This window comes from Diabrotica undecimpunctata, chromosome 3, assembly GCF_040954645.1.
Source record: "Diabrotica undecimpunctata isolate CICGRU chromosome 3, icDiaUnde3, whole genome shotgun sequence".
Classification (NCBI taxonomy): domain Eukaryota; kingdom Metazoa; phylum Arthropoda; class Insecta; order Coleoptera; family Chrysomelidae; genus Diabrotica; species Diabrotica undecimpunctata.
Genome location: NC_092805.1, coordinates 122535511 through 122548175, shown reverse-complemented (window position 1 = coordinate 122548175; position 12665 = coordinate 122535511).

The window sequence follows — 12665 nt, the reverse complement described above, 5'->3', positions numbered from 1 at the left end:
TTATTAATTTGCCAATTTTTTTCGTCATCATCGTCCCATTCGTCTTCACTGTCTGTTTCGTGATCACTGTGTTCACTAGCCTGATCTAAAAACTCACTGTCACTATCTAGTCCATTGTCCATAATTTTTTGTCCCTCCTCTTCTAGTTCTTTCTGTGTCAGAGGACTTTTATTGCGACTACACCCCGCCATTTCAAATTACTCGTTAATTGCACTAGAAACACTTATACCATAAGCGGGTCAAAATTGACCCTATGCGTGCCTAACTCTGCAGTAGTAACAGATAAACTAACGGAATTTTCGTAGATCGATAAATCACCTACCGGTCGAAGATTAGCAGAAGGATTTAGAAAAGAAAATTATCTATTTACCGAAAGTCGCTACAACATATTCAAAAACTTCTAAATAATAAAAATCTAAACAATAACGTCAATGTAGAAGATGTTCAAAATGCTCCCTACGAACATCTTGACAACACCCTAACCGTGAATAGAAATTTCTTCTAAAGTTACTCAATATCTCAGATGTTATCGATCTAATCGCAAGCGTTATTCGTCTTTGTATGTCAGCTAAGTCAGTGGGTTCAATTTTGTATACAATACTTTTCACATATCCCCATAAGAAAAAGTCTAATGGCGTCAAATCGTAAGATCGTGGTGGCCATTCCATCGATCCTCGCCTCCCTATCCACCGATTTGGAAATATTTGGTTGAGGTACTAACGGACATGGATTTGGTAGTGGGATGGTGCTCCATCTTGTTGAAACCATATCATATTCGCTGCAACTTGTGTGTTCCCTGGATCAGGATACAAGTTGACCAACGCTGGCACGACATTATTTTGGAGCAGTGCTAAATAATTGTCGCCATTCAAATTGCCATCTATGAAAAAGGGACGACCTATGATCTGATCTTCAATAATTCCTGCCCACACGTTAACCTTCTTAGGGTATTGAGTATTGCCTTCTCGTCCAGTGAGGATTTTTCCTGGACCAATAGCGGCAATTTTGCCGATTAGCATGACCGTGAAGAGTCAAGGTGCACTCATTAGAAAACAAAACATGTTCTAATTGGATCACATTGCTGTCTAACATTGCCATCATTTGTTCACAAAAATACGTTCTCTTGTCAAAATCATCTTCCATGAGCTCCTGAGTGTGTATAATTTTATAGGGATGCATTTTGTTTTCTTGTAATATTCGAATAACCGATGAATAGCTAATATCCAGTACTGGGGCTGCTTTTCGAACAGATGTATGTGGGTGTTCCTCAAACACAAGCATAACAGCAAATTTGGTATCCTCACTTATTGTAAATAAATATAAGGTTGAATGCTCGGATAAATGAACTTTGATCAAATAAAAGGCATATATCGAGCACAGTTTAATTTAATCTTGCCCAAGTACTTTCGATCCCTAGTTCATCTTCAGGGGCATCTGAAATAAGCCAAGAAACGTTTTTTTAACTAAAGAAATTGCACGTGCAGCTCAGACTATATTCAGCAACAAACTGGCATTTATGTAGGCTGACGTAATTTATACAAGGTAGTCAGGGTGTGTCGCAGTGGAGCTTGGATTAAATTATTAAAGGAGTTAGAGTTCTACAGCGATTGTTCGTTTCATAACACGTCCGTTTGATTGCCACCTTCCCTACAAGCATTACTTAGGCCTGTCTTCGTCAATATTTCAAACAATATTTTTGTTTGAAATATATTTTCATAGGCCTTCTCTAAGTCAACGAACACTAAGTGAGTCGGTAAATTTTATTATCAACACAAGATCTGCAAATACCGAATCTACTCTGATCTGTTTCCTCATATTGGTTTTCTGTTCGTTCTTTTATCAATCGACCCCCAATGAGTTAATAACGCTTATACCTCTGTAATTTTTAAATTTAATTTTGTCTTCCTTTTTGTGAAGATAATTTTTTTTTATCTTATACATGCTAAGCCTACCTATTTGTTTAAATACAATATATCTATCTATGTTATGTCTACTGCATCTCTGTCTTAAATGACAATAAGTAGCCACATGTTTATTTTGGATTTGCGGTATTGGAAAATTCATTTAAAATAATTTTAGTCTATTATCGTTAATAGGTTCTGTTATCTACGTAACGGTATCTAAAGATATTCAATCCCATTTGTGTAAACAACAAAGAGAAATAATGATAAGATTTCTAAAATATTCTTTGGTCTACCAATGGTATTATCACTAAGTATAGGACAATAGAAAATCACTGATTGTTTTTATTTTTAACTTCATTATTAAATTTTTATTCGAATTTTTTTACATATTGACACCTGATACGAAAAACATTGTAACTCACTTTTGCTTAGTTTAGAGAAGAACGTTTGAAAAAAATTCCACAAATTTTATTTTTTTACTTCGTCAGTTTTAATATTTTTTGTAATTTTCTTAATCCATATTTTATAACTTTTCCCCAGCTTTTCACTTTCATGTACCGTATTGTTGTTAAAATTACTGGTCCTGATTTAGGTTGAGTTACAATAAGTTTTTCAAGAATTTTAGGTGAAGATCATTGTAAGTGGTTTATACAATGATATTTCAACAGAGTATGTTTCTTTGATTCATCATCATCACTGGCTCGACAACCCTTTTTGGGTCTTGGCCTGTTCCAGGATTCTTCTTCATTCTGATCTGTTTCGTGCTTTTTTTCTCCAGTTTTTTTTTATTCTTTGATTAGGTGCATATAAATGGTAACTAATGAGTACATATCAAAATAAAGAGAATATTATTAGTTTTTTTTATTGATTTTACCTTAACGCGATTTTTTTCCTAATAAGTATTTAAGTAGGTAACAATAAGTAAATAAAATAATATCTGTTAGATTTGTTTATTACAAAATGAGCATTTACATTTACAATACAAAAGGAGGCAGTTACAACTGTTGTTGTTATCGTGGAAACCTCTTTATCACGATTTTTGGCTTCACGTGCAACACATTTGTATGCAATCTATCACTCTCTCTTCAATCCTGACCACCCGGAGGGAGTGTAGTGGTCATCGTGATGTGGTGTAGTGTCCGTGTCCGTCTGCAAAATCTCTGTCTCGGGTCATTTCTTTTAACTCATGCATAGGTCTTTTGCATATGCCTGTAATTTTATCGATCCATCTAGTTAAAGATCTTCCTCGTGATCTTAGGCCTTCTATCTTTCTATGAATAATAAGTCTTTCCTTGTTCTCTGTGTCTGCTCTCATAACATGTCCAAAGTATTTTAATTGTTGGGGACGAACTTTGCTGTATAGCAGTTTGATGACCTTTAGCTCATTTAAAGTTGAAATATTTGTCCTGTGGTCGGTCTACGAAATTCGTAACATTTCTTCTATCCGCTTGTCGTAGGGAAGGGTCCAAGATTCACATCCCTATGTTTGCAATATGTAAAGCATATTCCTTTTCCATTTGGTCTTTCTCTGCTTAAGTGTTATGTAGATTACAAGTGAGACACCGATTTTTTTTCGGTGCTAAAAGCCGATATTAAACTCAGTATTGAATACCTATGTGCTTTTGGTGGCTGACTTATCGCATGGGTGATTCTCTAACATCCATTCATTATACAGTGAAAACAATTTGTGAAACGTTAAAGACTTATCAAAATACATCTTAGTTGATCTTTTCTTGCGTAGTGGGATTCTTTTGCCGGAATAGAGTTTATATGCACACGAATGGAATTTTTAATATTTTCATCTACAGTATTTGCGCTGTTCTTATGGCAACCATGCATATCTCCAGGTATAAAACCTCTACCTTCCTGACTATCAATTTTTTTGAATATCGTAACTTAACCACATATCTGTTATGTTAAGCGATCTTTATTTGTATCCCCAAAAAAACAAAAAACGCAAGAGAATGCGGTGATTACCGCTCCATTAGCTTGATGTGCCATAATATGCTAAAGTTATTACTAAAAGTCATCCGTAACCGAATTTATAATAAACGAACATAGATGTAAATTATACACAATTTGGGTTTCGCAAAAGCTTAGGAACACGTAAAGCTCTTTTTCACTTAATACACTGATACAAAGGTGCCTGGACATCAATCAAGATATATATGCATGTTTTATTGATTATAATAAAGCATTTGATAAAGTACGACATGGACAATAAGATATACTAAAAAACCTCAGGATCATATTGAATTTATACATAAGCAGCGAGCAAACGTGTGTACGTGTTAACTAACGTGTGTCAGAGGAAATTGAAATTAGACGTGGGCGTGAGGGTGGGGTGAGACAGGGATGCGTATTGTCGGCAATCTTGCTTAATGCCTACTCGGAAGAAATCCTGGAAAAAGCTCTTGAAAGTGAAATAGCTGGAATAAAGCTAAATGGAGTTCTCATTAACAATATTATATATGCGGATGACGCTGTCATCTTAGCCGAAAATATTGAAGATCATCAGAGTCTGGTGACCAGAATAGAAGAGTATGGAAAAGAATACCAAACAATGAACGTCAAGAAGACAAAATGTATGAGAATATCGAAAACTCAAAGAAATAACGAGAATCTTTTAATAAACGGAACCAATGTCGAACGAGTGGACAAATATGCATTGCTTGGAACAATGATTAATTCCACAAATGATTACTTTCAGGAAATCCAAATTAGAATAGAAAAAGCTAGAGCAAATTTGAACAGAATGATAAGAGTTCTCTGCACAAGAGATTTAAAATTGGGGCTAAAAGTAAGGTTTCCGAGCTGCTACGTTACCTCGACTTTGTTTTATGGAGTGAAAGCTTAGATCTTGAATGCGACAACAATGAAAAAACTGGAATCTTTCGAGTTGTGAGTGTATAGAAGAATTCTGAAAATATCGTGGACTGAACAGGTCACAAACAAAGAGGTTCTGAGAAGGATGAATAAAGAAATGAAAAAAACCTGAAATATTTCAGAGATGAGATAGATACAACTTGCTCCAACTGATTATGCAGGAAAAGATCTAAGAAAAGATAAGCATAGGGAGACGTAGAAGATTATGGCTGCGCAACCTGAGAAAATTGTACGGATGTACGTCACATAAACTTTTCAGTCCGAATAGTTAGACGCTTGCGGACTTCCGTCGCGGAGATAGCACTTGAAGAAGGAGGTTATAATATAGATTCTTTATAATTCTTATATCTTATGTATCTATTTATTTTGTTTTAAGATTGCCATAAGTTGCATAAAATTACTTAAACACTAATAAATTATCTTTATATCTGCCATTGTCATAATTTTTATCGTTCAGCAGGCAGTTTAAACAATATTTAAACGATATTTAAACTTTATTACTCTACTGTATTTTCGGCTCAAACAGGGTGATTTTTCACAAAATTTAGACATACGTTTTTTTGGAATTACAATGTTAGTAGTTACTTGCAGAATTACAAGGTTCATTCTTTAAGAGATACTTCTACTGTCAGACATTAAGAAATGTGTTATAACTCGGATTTCAGTAATTTTTAATCAGATTTGATAATTTTAGTTTTTTATTTATAATCTTGTTCATAATATAAATATACATATTTTCTACCATCACCTCAGTGATTCTAATTCTAATTATTAGGCTTTATCGAGATTCATACAGACTTCACATGCAGACTTGAAAATATGATAATCAAGCGTAACATAACATACTTTCATTGGCTTATAGTATATTCAAAAGCAGAATAAATCCACCAATAAAACTGCAGCTTTTCAAGAGGGGAATAACAATATCGATCGCTGACAACTCATTGTATAGCATTATGTACATGTCAAGGGCTGTCATAACAGAAAAGACTGCTAACATCTTAATTTACATCACAATTGGTAAATGCGATGTGTTTGTGTATCTACAATACCAGCCATGATTTAACGGTTGAACGAAATATATCGTTGTCTCGATACAATTTCTATACAAGGCGTAATAGAACATAGGAGGATTTTAGCAACGAAGACAGTAAATTAAACATAAGCTTTCAATATGTTTTCTCATCTGTGCCTAGTATCCTCACATTTTTGTTTTAGTTAACGCTTTAATGAAAATATTAGATATATGTACTTAATTAATATAATATTTTCATTTTTATCGTTATTTCATCATATCAGCAATACCATCTTTATCAATATTATGTCTTTTTTATTTAATGTTAAGAATATAATCTTTATCTAGTTATATCCACATGTCTCATGACTTACATTCAATATAATGTTTACAATTACTCTAATCTCTTTACCAAATTCCACTCAATAAAAAACTAAAATCCATATATTAACCGTCACCTTAAAGGAACATAATTAAGAAAAATTTACAACTAACCATACCTATTACCATAAATTAGAAAAAAAAATTTAAGAACTGGCTATTACCAAAAGAAAACAAAAGAACGAAAATATTTCCGTGAGGCCATAAATTAATTTTGGTACTTATCGGTTCTTGGCTCTCGAGAGAAAAAAGAAAATTTCAGATCCCTGGTTCAATTTCCTCCTCTGTCATCCTGCTCCTTCTTCTTCATCACCCCAGAGATCAGACAGTGTACTTCTATCCATTCTATCTCTCTCCTTTTATCATTCTGTTTACCATGTTTCTTTCTTCTTCTTTAGGTGCCGTCTTCTTAGCGAAGGTTGGCGATGACCTCTGCAAAGTCTTCCCTATTTTGGGCTTTCCTTGTCGCGTCTGCCTTCTATTTTCCCTTCTATAATAAGCTGAAGGAAGTTATACCTGTCGTGTCTAAATATGTGTTCAAGATAAGACGTTTTACACTTCTTGACAATTTCTGTGAGTTCACGTTCTCTATTCATACGCCTTAAAACTTCTTCATTTCTAACGCGGTCGGTCCATGGAATTTTCACCATACGACGAAATACCCACATCTCAAAGCTCTCTAAACGTCGTAACGAGCTGACTGTTAACGTCCAAGCTTCCACGTCGTGTAATAGTACACTATATACATAACACTTTATCATGCGGTATCGTAGGGACAAATCAAGATTACGGGTAGTGAGTAACTGTCGCATTTTTAAGAAGGTGTTTCTTGCCTGTTCTATTCTACATTTAACCTCTTGTTCTTGGTCTGTTTCATATATCCAACAGCCTAGATACTTAAACGTTTTCACTTGTTCAACTAGATTGTTGTTGACTAGTGTTTGTAACTGGTGTGTATTTTTTTGAAATTACCATTGTTTTGGTTTTTTTTACATTCACCTTAAGGAGGTATAGTTCTCCTTCTCGCACTACTTTGGTTAACAGAATTTGTAGTTCTTCTTCACTGCCAGTAATCAGTACTGTATCATCGGCATACCTGATATTGTTCACGATTTTTCCATTGACTTTTATTCCTTCTTGTGCTTCATCTAGAGTATGTGCAAAGATGTCCTCTGAGTACAAGTTGAATAATAATGGTGATAGTATACAACCTTGTCTAACTCCTCTTTGGATGTTTATGGTTTCAGTATCACCCAATTCAGTTCTGACAGAGGCGTTTTGGTTCCAGTAGAGTTCACGTATTGTATTAATGTCGTTTGGATCCAGATTCTTTTTTTGCAAGCATTCTATTAGCTGATCGTGTTTGACTTTGTCAAAAGCCTTTTCATAATCTATAAAGCACAAGTAGACATCTTTTTGTTGATCCCGACACTTTTGCATGAGAACAATGAAACTGAACAAAGCTTCTCGAGTTCCCATACCGTTTCGAAAGCCAAATTGTTCCGGACCCATATCTTCTTCGCATTTTTTGTAAATTCTGTTATAGATAATTTTTAGAAATAGCTTCAGAATATGGGGCATGAGACTTATTAATCGAAAGTCATTACATTTTTTTGCGTAGTTTGATTTGGGTATAGGCACAAACGTAGACGTTAACCAATCTTGTGGAATTGTACCATTCTTGTATATACTGTTGAAGAGTCTTGATAATAGTTCTAAATAGTTTTCTTTCAAAAGTTGTATAATTTTTCACTATGAACGTAGTCAGGTCCAGAGGCTTTTCCGGTTTTCATATTTTTTAAGGCGTATTTTATTTCTGATGTTAAGATGGGCAAGTCGTTATTTTCGATGTTTGTTTGTCTATCAATATTTATTGTTCTATCGTCTGAGAATAGATTTTGTATGTATGTTGGCCATTCAACGCTTATTTCTTCTATTGTGGTCAGGACTTTATCATCCGTGCTTGTTATTTTACCACACTGCCTAGCGTTTCTGATCCCACACATTTCTTTAATTTTCTTATGGAGAAGTCTATCATCATGTTTATTCTGTAGGTCTTCTATCTCTTCGCAAGTTTCTACAAGTCACTGTGCTTTTGCTTCCACTATCTTTTTTCTTATTAGTCTTTGTATTTCTTTATATTTATTCCAGTCTTTGTTCTTGTGTTGTCGTCTCACATTCATCATTTCTAATATTTCATTAGTTATCCATGGTTTCTTGCCTGTTTGATTCATGTATTTAAGGTGGTCTTCCGCTTTTAGAAATACAGTCTTAAGTTCTTTCCATATTTGGTTTAAGTCGTCGGCTTCTTCTGGTACATAATTTTCCTTTTGTCTGTTTTTATGTTCTCGACATTCGTGGTTAAGTTGTTGTGATATCTTCTGTCTCGTTTCTATATCCTTGAGTAAGCTCATGTCTGATTTCTGTTCTCTCTTCTTTCTTTTTATACTTTTCAACGTGTTTTTGAATTTGGCGACGAGTAAGGTGTGGTCGGAAGGGACATCTGCACCTGGGTAAGTTTTTGCGCTTTGTATGCTATTTCGGTATCTCTGGTTGATCATGATATAATCTATTTGGTTTCTGACGCAATTTTTATCATTGTCTTGTGGCGATATCCATGTACATAGTCTGCGCGCAGGTAATTTTAACCATGTATTCATAATAGTAATATTCTGTTCTTGGCAAAATTGAAACAGCCTATCACCTCTTTCATTTCGCTGACCTAATCCATGTCTCCAATGATATTCTCAGATCTACCTTTTCCCACTTTTGCATTGGGGTCTCCCATTATTATCGATATTTCATGCTTTTTTGTAAGCTGCATTAGTACTTGTAGGTCTCCGTAGAACTCTTCAATTTCAGTGTCGGGTTTATCAGTTGTTGGAGCATATACCTGTATGATATTGATATCGATTGGACTTCCATGTAATGGTAGAAGTAGCATACGATCCGAGTGGTAGACCACGTTTTTAATGCATTTTCTATACCTTCGCTTACGATGATACCAACTCCATTCCAATGCTGTCTTTGATTGTTACCTGAGTAGTATATTGTCTTGTTGTCAATTTTCATCGTTCCTGAATTAGGCCACCTCATCTCACTGATGCCAAGGATACTAACGTCAAGTATATATTCATTTCTTGGATGGTGTTGTAGATTGTGCCGGTTTCAAACATACTGTTGACATTTCAGGTTCCAATTTGTATGATTTGTTTATTTTTAAATCTTTCCACTTTCGGGTGGGTCCTAGCCTTCTTCGTGGGGATTCTTAGCACCCCCTGACCATCTAAGGTCTGCCACGGACTAGGGGTCAATTGTGTGGTTGTGTTTTGCATGGTCATTCTTCTTCTTCTCGTGCCACTCCTAGCGGAGATTGGAAATCATCATAGCCACTGCGACTTTATTAGCAGCGCGCCTAAAAAGTTCAATCGAACTACACCCGAACCATTCACGTAGATTACGAAGCCACGATATTTTTCTTCTTGGTCATTAGTCATGGTCATGGCATGGTCATTAGTCTAGGGAAATCTGACGATCTTTAATGTAGTGGTTTCCCGTTGCCTTCTACATCCTTATGCCGTTGACCATATATAGGTTCATCCGCCTTTGAGGTCAATTTCTCAACCCAGGACAAAAAAGTGCCCTACCACTTACTAACTCATCCGCCCGAAGCCGTTGGTCAATTAGTGGGGGATTGCTTATACCGGCAATCACTCGGTGAATGAGAATTTAGTAGAAAGAAGTATAATGACCCGTCTGCCCTCGTAACCTAATAGCCATTCGGGGTCGGAAGAACAAGAGTTAGCCAAGAGAGGCCGATAGGAAAGATTAAAGACATTTCATTCAAGACAAGTTGAAAAAAGAGTGAAATGTGAAGGCCCTTATGATGCACCACGTACGAGTATGTACGAGCCAAGTCTACAATGGGAAAATTTCGAGCACCCGCCTAGCTCAGACCTCGCGCTTTCCGATTATCACCTGTACTCGAAACTGAAAGAATTTTTGGGTGGAAAGTAGTTTGGAAAAGACGAAGAGCTCAAAGATGAAGTACTATCTGGCTTAAGCGTTTGGAGTAGAGGCCTACAACACCGTCATCAAATACTAATTAAACGATACAATAAATGCCTTGACAACCAAGGCAACTAAATTGAAAAATAGCCTAAGGTAGTGTGACTTTGTAAGTAAAATTTTTTGTTGATATCTTTTGTTTTTAATTTTTTATGCTAAAACGTTCTTTACTTTCTGGACAACCTAAGCAAGTTCTCAACCCCGTATTGCATGTTTTCTTGTTCTTGGTAAACAAAATATGTGATTCTTGATATCGCAACAGTAACTAGAAAAATATTTAACCCTCCGTTCATCGGGTGTGGTCTGTGAGTCTACGACAAAATAAAATTTTTTAATAATTCTCTTATTTTATTTTTTTAAATTTCTACCTTTTCAGTACCTTCCTAGAAACTAAATACCATTCGTTTTTTTTATACAAAACTATTTTTGAAATTTCTAAATACATAGCTGCTGCATGGCTGTTTGTCCTGATAGACCCTACCCGATCAAATGTGTAACAATATTTGCACTGCTTCTTAGTTGTATTTTTCTTGCAATCTTGTTTCACTTGGCAACCCTGTGCATTTTTGTGAACTGGATTATTCGGTTGTTCCGAGAAAATACGTCAGTTCACCGATAAAAACACTGCCGTATCATATATACCGAAGAAATGAAAAAATGTGATTGCTGTTTCCACTGTGCACAGAGATGATCGGATTGATGAAGATACTGGTGATCAGAAAAAACCAGAAATAATTACTGTTTATAATTCCACAAAGAGTGGAGTAGATGTTGTAGAAACAATGATCACATCAGTGATATCAAACAATAATCTCGCAGCAATTAATGCATCTGTAATTTACAAAGGCAACAACCCAGATGGAAAATTTTCCAAAACGCGAAGATTATTCCAAAAAAACCTAGGTATGGAATTGGTACAGGAGAGTATACGACGGAGAGCAGTTGACACGCATTTGACAACAGCTGTGCGTGCTTCGGCCTTAAGACTCTCAGGCATTGAGTTCGACGTTGTACCAGAGCCCCAGCCAGGTAAGAGAGGAAATTGTAAATATTGCAAAAGACGCAAAACTCGCTTTTTTGCAAAATTTGCAAATCCTGGCCATGTATGGACCACATAACCACTATGTTTGACCACTGTAGTTTGTGCCAACAATTTAATTTTTTAGTTTATATAATGTTTTTGTAGTACTTTTTTTGTTTCTAATTAAAGTTTTAAATGTTTTGTTTTTTGTTTTTTTCATTATTTAGTCGCTGTTCACAAATTTGAAAAAATATGCGTTGAAATTGTAAACATTTTTAAAATTTACCTAATACAACTTAAAAAATTTTTGGAATTGTTTCTGTAATAAACATTATATAGTAAATGATTTATTTAAAACACGTTGATGCGAAAATAGCAATAAAATTTATTCTGTTGCTCGGGAGGCGGTATTTCATTTTGGTCCTCACAGACCACACCCGACCGAAAGTGTTTCAGCATGTTCACCCGGTGAACGGAGGGTTAAAAAAGTTAGCGCTGCTTTTTTTATATTTTGTGTCATGTGTGACATGTGCCCTATTTGGCACAAATTGTAATAATGGAGAGAAAACGAAAAAATTTACTGAAACCATTATGAGTAGCTGAGATACAAAACTCTCTTGTTACTAAAAATTAAAATTTGTGATAGTTGTGGATTCTGACACGTATGACGACTGCTTTACAATAAATAGTCTTTAGTTTAGTAAAAAGTTTACCGAAACGTGCTCGTTTCGCTTGATTTTCACTATATAAAATATAGCAACACTATAATAGTTCGTTCTATGTAAGAGTTGGTTATAAAACTAGCTCGTCGCATATTCTGCAGCCAAACTCACCCATACCTTGTTTTAACGAATCTAACGTAACATTTCAAGCGTGTTCGCTTTGTTGCAAACATTAAAAAGTTTACTTTTTTAAATAAAAGTAATAAAGTTTTTATTTTAATTATTATTTTTAACAGTGTTAATAGTTATGGATTCTAAATCAAAGAAAACAAGAATAGTTAAAGATAAGTGGAAGAGGAATATTGAGAAACGAAATAGGTAGGTTTATTTGAGGTTATGTTTAGATAAAATTTTTTTGCTTCAATTATTCAAACAGTTTATTAATTTTATTTTTATTTATTCCAGGCATACAGCAAAAGGCATTACCAACATGCACTCATTCAAAAACATCCGACTATCTTGGATCCATCGAAAAAAATAAACCATAATATAGTCAGACTTTCCGTTACTGTAAGTTGTTCCGAATATAACACAAGAAAACAAACTCAATAGCTTGCTATGTGGAGTTGAGGGGCATAATTTTACAAAAGTCAAAATTAGAAATATACTCCATTCGCTTAACTCGGGCATATTTTGACAGATTCATTGTCGGAAACCTACAATACAAC